Source organism: Drosophila virilis, unplaced genomic scaffold (genome assembly GCF_030788295.1).
Source record: "Drosophila virilis strain 15010-1051.87 unplaced genomic scaffold, Dvir_AGI_RSII-ME tig00001840, whole genome shotgun sequence".
NCBI lineage: Eukaryota > Metazoa > Arthropoda > Insecta > Diptera > Drosophilidae > Drosophila > Drosophila virilis.
The window spans coordinates 189838-195837 of record NW_027212862.1 but is presented as its reverse complement, the minus strand read 5'-3'; the positions used below and the strand labels follow the sequence as shown (position 1 = coordinate 195837).

General features: G+C 38.4%; 1 pseudogene; it reads left to right on the top strand.

Moving 5' to 3' along the window:
* The first annotated feature begins 5120 nt into the window (after positions 1-5120).
* On the top strand, positions 5121-5480 carry LOC138911655 (cytochrome c oxidase subunit 3-like; annotated as a pseudogene).
* Positions 5481-6000: the final 520 nt, after the last annotated feature.

Here is a 6000-nt window from a genome sequence, read left to right as displayed (position 1 = left end):
AATAGTGCAGTTGAAGTAGTTCACTAGTATAAGTTCATCGTCAATTTCCTCGATCTCCGGGATATGATCTGCATTGCTAAAGCCACAGAGCGCTTGCTCTCCACTAACTAACTTAGTTAGTTTTACTTTACTCCTCATATATATACAAAATCCTATTAAGATCGGACCACTATATCATATAGCTGCCATAGGAACGATCGGTCGAAAATTAAGTTTTTGTATGAAAAAACATTTTGTTTTTCGAGATATCTTGACCAAACTCGGCATTTATAAGTTTTACTTTACTCCTCATATATATGCAAAATCCTATTAAGATCGGACTACTATTTCATATAGCTGCCATAGGAATGATCGGTCGAAAATTAAGTTTTTGGATGAAAAAACATTTTGGTTTTCAAGATATCTTGACCAAACTCGGCATTTATTAGTTTTACTATGCTCCTCATATATATGCAAATTCCTATTAATATCGGATAACTATATCATATAGCTGCCATAGGAATGATCGGTCGAAAATTAAGTTTTTGGATGAAAAAACATTTTGTTTTTCAAGATATCTTGACCAAACTCGGCATTTATTAGTTTTACTATGCTCCTCATATATATGCAAAAGCCTATTAAGATCGGACCACTCTATCATATAGCTGCCATAGTAACGATTGGTCGAAAATCAAGTCGTATGAAAAAACATTTTGATTATCGATATCTTGACCAAGCTCGGCATTTACAATTTTCCCTTATGAAAATGTTGGGTCTGCAAGGGTATTAGATCTTTGGCGTGCCGATAGCCCTTCTTTCTCGTTGAGTATTGCAGCAAATGCAGAACTCCAGCTGAGCCGTGGTATAATTCATATCTTTTGGAAAATTTGGCAGTTGTCAGCGCAGTAAAAATTTTTAACATTATTTCAATAGTACTAAATTTACAGTGTCCACAGACTGTTACTCTTTAAAGGAAAGTCAACAAAATATCGAGCTAGCTGACAAGGTATATCGATAGTGGTTATATTTGCAAAAATTTGCGTTTGATGTTGTTTATAGGAAAGGAAAATGCATGGCGCACGTAGATTTCTTTTCTCGAAACCCAGTTTCAGAGAAGCCCCAGCTCGTAAATAAATCCACTGAAAATGAGTTAACTTAACTGAACTTGGGGACACCTGGTTTATAGCTGAACAGCAACGAGACCCCGAAATATTAGCTTTAATATTTAAATTACAAAACAATAAAATTAACGAAAATATTGCAAATACATATGAATTGAAGTAAGGCTTGCTTTATCGAAAAATTCAACGAAATGGTAGAGCCCGATGGTTTCCACTACTTCCGTGGGCAAATATATGGGCCGTTATTGATCATATTCACGAGTCTATAATGCACCTTGGTTGGGAATGACCCTCGATAAACTGTATAGTTGCTATTGGTTTGCCAGTATGTCAAAATATGTCCGAAAATTCGTTACCAATTGCATAACGTGTAAACTATCGAACCACCTTCCTGGAAAATTCAACAAATAATGAATCCGATACCCAAGGTTAAAATACTATGGCACACAATGGATGTAGACATTACTGGAAAATAAGATAAAAAAAGGACAAAAAGCAATATGTCATTAATCTTATAGATGCGTTTACAAAGTACGTGTATTTGCACAGATATAAAACAGATATATCTTTGTTCGGTGTGCCAAGCCGTATTATAGCTGATCTGGGCTGATGTTTTGTCTGGATTTAAAGAATTTTGTTGTGCACATGATATTGAATAGCATTTTATCGCCACAGGAGCTAGTCGCGGCAATAGGCAGGTTGAATCTGTGATGAGTACACTTAAAAGTTTGCTAACAGATGTGGAGATAGGTTAACGTTCATGGCAAGACACATTAAAAGAGGTTCAACTGGTTAAAAAAGTGCACATTCAATCGTGCTACCAAATCAAGTCCACTACTATTGGAAAAGATGTAAGGTCGTTAGGGATGCTATCAATAATTTTCAATGAAAAAGATGCAAGTTAATTAGATCTAAAGGCAGAAGCTAAAAGTAACATGATAAAGAATGCGCACTATGACAAAAAAAGAAGCTATAAAGTCAAAGTGAAAATTGTAAGGCATAAAGTGGGTGATTATGTTCTACTCAAGTGTGGAGAGAGGAATCAAACCAAATTATATCCTAAATTCAGGAGGACCGTTTGTAATATCGGAACTATTGGATGGGGATCGATATGGTCTGAAGTCATTAAACAGTAAACGGACTTTTAAATTCTCACATGAATGTTTGAGAGCGTTACCAGTCGAGACAGTTTCTGCAGAAATAGACGAAGCTATGATAATTGTGGCGTTGAAACAGACGCAAATGGTGGTACCAGAAGTGGTACAGAGATGTGTGGTGGCGTTGAAAGAGACGCAAATGGTAGAACCAGTGAGGGTGCTAATGAATATGGTGGCATTGAAACAAACGCAACTGGTAGAACCAGTGAGGGTGCTAATAAAGATTGTGGCGATGAAACAGACGCATAAGCATTTACTATCGAAGTCAGTCTGAAAAACATAGGGAGAGGTTTCAAAATATTCATCAATTTTAAATGTTTTTTTTTTAATTTTATTTTGAGCATTGTTTATGAAACAGAAACTTGAGAGGTGCATGTCAACGCAAATTGCTGAATTCATACACGAGGTGATGTGAGCGTCAAGGTTGGCCGTGTCGACAAGTGTATGTACCAAAGGGGAATCAATTAGTAATTGTAATAAGACAGCACCATAATATTTAAGTGGTGAATATGTACACAAAAAAATAAAGAAGACAAGAACAAAAGTTATCATAGTCATGTGTGGAGAGTTCGTATCAATCAGAGTCGGTGATTCTTCGATTCTTCCTCTTCCTCGCTGAGTGTGGCCCGTGCATAGTGTTGTTGGTGTGCATGCAGCTCTTTGGCGGCTGATTCGTGTTAGGACACGAAGAAAACGTTGCCAGAAGTAAAAGCGGTTATATCTGGAGTTCGTTACGTTGCAATAACGAAAAGCGGTTATCACTGGCTTTCGGTGCGTTGCAAGAACGAGTAGCGGTTACCGCTGGTTTTCGTGGATATTTGTTGAGATGCGAGAAAAGTAATTTATTTGCACAGACGAAAGTGAATGGTCGGAGCGAACAGACGTGCTTTCTCATCCCGAAAATAGTAAACCAGTTATAATGCCACCAAAAAAGACGCCGGACTCGCTGCTCGAAGTGAAAAAGTGAATTCAACTGACCAAAAATAAGTTACCACGCGTTGTTAGTAAAATATATAACTTTATTTTAACAGACGCGAAATAGTCGAATTTACAATTTGTGTAGTATGTGTAATATGTGTATGTGTAGTATGTGCGTAGGTATGTGCCTAGGCCCAGTGGACCACCGCTTGGCTTGTACTAGCCGTTGGGCTAGGCATACCATTTATGCGAAGTACCAAGCGCTCAAAAAGATGAACTAATGACTCTGCATTTATTGGATTATATAGAGAGCTTACGAGCTTTTCAACCTCGAATTGAAATTCCTTGAAAGCTTCCCTATCTCCTTGGCGTTAGGGGCTTATGGCTTCGCATATATCCATCTCGGTTTCTATATCTTCGAACTTCTTTCAAAACTCCTGGCACTCGCTGGCTTTGCCTACATGGAGCAATTGCAAACGGTCGCACAAAATACTGTGGTTACCGCAGCCATTTAAATGTATTAATTTGATTTATAACACACGTATTGCTTTAGGCAGAATCACGTCAGTGCTGTTCTTTTGAAAAAGCTTTATTTTCGTTTTAAGATTCATTCTTAACCTATCTAAACATGAATATACTTATGGTGTTATTGATTAACAGCTACAAAGCGAGAGAGAGAGAGAGAGAGTGTGTAGCTTGCATATGCCTGTGTCAATGAACATATATACATTGCTCATGAAATGCGCAATAAGCGCTGCAAAATACGAGCCGGAGCCAATACAGAAAGTGTTAAAAGGTGGCACAGTTAACTCTAAACGTGGCAGTTTTCAGCTCGAAGTAACGAAGCTCGTTGTCATTTGTTTGGAACAGAATTCTGTGGTAGGGAGTGTTTGGCATGCACAAAAATCTGCCGATACATTTTCGTGGTATCGGCAATGAAGATATATCGGAAGAAGCGCCATCTTAGAATTTGAATGGTCAAGTCACTTTGTTCACTTTGTGCCACAGGAGCTTATGGAAGGCGCTCGCAAGCCCTAGCCAGCGTCGGTAACGTGGCGGCTGCGCAGGACGGAAAGCTGGTGGCGACGGCTAGGGTGTTGTTGCCAATAGCATCAAGTTAGGGCTTGTAGGACACACCCTTCGTGTTACGCCTGCCTGAACAGTTTTTCCGTGGCTCTTCCAAAAAAAAAAAAAACTATGGTGGAATTAGTTGGCCGGCCGGTCTCATCCGCAAATGTGCAAGCACATGGCAGCGTGAATGTGCTTGCAGAAGCCGGTCGGTCGCATGACTTAGTTTTCACCACTGTAATAAAAATTTTAGTTAACTCTAATATTACTTAGATTCACATCCCAAAATCACTTTCACTATTTATTCGGCTTGCCACTCAATGCTTCTCCAATTTGGAAACGATCGCTTTGTAGCTGTATTGTGATTAGAGAAAATTAGCTTATCTTTTAATAAACGAACGGGGTCTTACATAACGAAACACTGTTTCAATCCACTAAGTTGTGCAATTGATAATCGACACTTCTACCTTATTCGATAATGCGATTGTAGAAAGTTCTAGAAGTGTGGGGCGGACATACGGACCGTTAGAGCGAGGATAGCGGTGGTGCATGCAGTTGTTTTTGCGTAGGAGAGTAAAACTGAGCATGGGAGCGCATGGACATGCTGACGTATTGAAAGGGAACGAATTCCCTGATTGTATATCCGCACGTTGGTGACTACAATACAGCTTATGATTCGAAAAACTCATTTGATCTTACTGTTTGAATGATATACTCGGATAGACTTTCCCTATTCGTTTATGTAGGTGATCAGTTACATGACCTCCATATGCAGGTGCTTGCCAAAAGTTGACCCATTCGGCCCAACGGGCTGCTGCAGGGAAATAATTAAATGATTTCATCAATATAACACATTTTTTTTTAATGAAATATTACAATTTTAACTGTTTACCAATTACGATATGTTTCTTGACAAGGAACATATCAAGGATTTCATACTTATCCGGTAACTATTGGTTTTAAGTGATTTTGAAAATTTTTTTAGAGAAGCCTATCACCAGCAATTGAACTAGGAGCATGATAACCACCTGCTGGAATTATTACTTCTAACCCTTCCCTTTTATTTTTTACCGTTCTTTTAGGAAGTTACTTTACAATACTACAAGCTTATGAATATATTGAAGCTCCATTTACAATTGCAGACTAAGTTTATGGTTCAACATTTTTTATGGCCACAGGATTTCATTGTATTCATGTTCTTATTGGAGCAACATTTTTATTAATTTGTTTACTATGACATTTGGGATATATAAGTTAATTCCAAGGTTTATTAAACGATGAAAAAATTAGAATTTTTTGGGGAAGCAAGACTTCCTTTATTTGATGTTAATTTGCAACTAAATAAACTGAAATCAATTCTAGCCCCAGTAACCTGTGGCTTAGCGGCAGCAGCGTTGGCAGCGGCGTCGCTGCTGATGTTGTTGGCCCGTTGGGCAATTCTTCTTGGAATTTTCGGCGGTTGCCAGTCGGCGCGTGGAGGAAATGGAACAGACACCAAGTCAGCATTTTGCTGCACTTCTTATGAGGTGTTGCAATGCTTCTTATTGCGACTGTATGAATTCATTTGTTGTTAACTCTTCCCCCTTTGATTCAAGCTTGTCCTCAAGCGATCATCAGAAGAAAGGTATGTTGTTGAACCTGAGGTTATTGGATAAGTGCTGGTTCTTTTTTGGATCTGTCTTATTCTTTGTTCAGTTCCAGTATTATATTTTTCTTATTTTTCTTCATTACGTGTAATACACAGGTAAGAATGATGG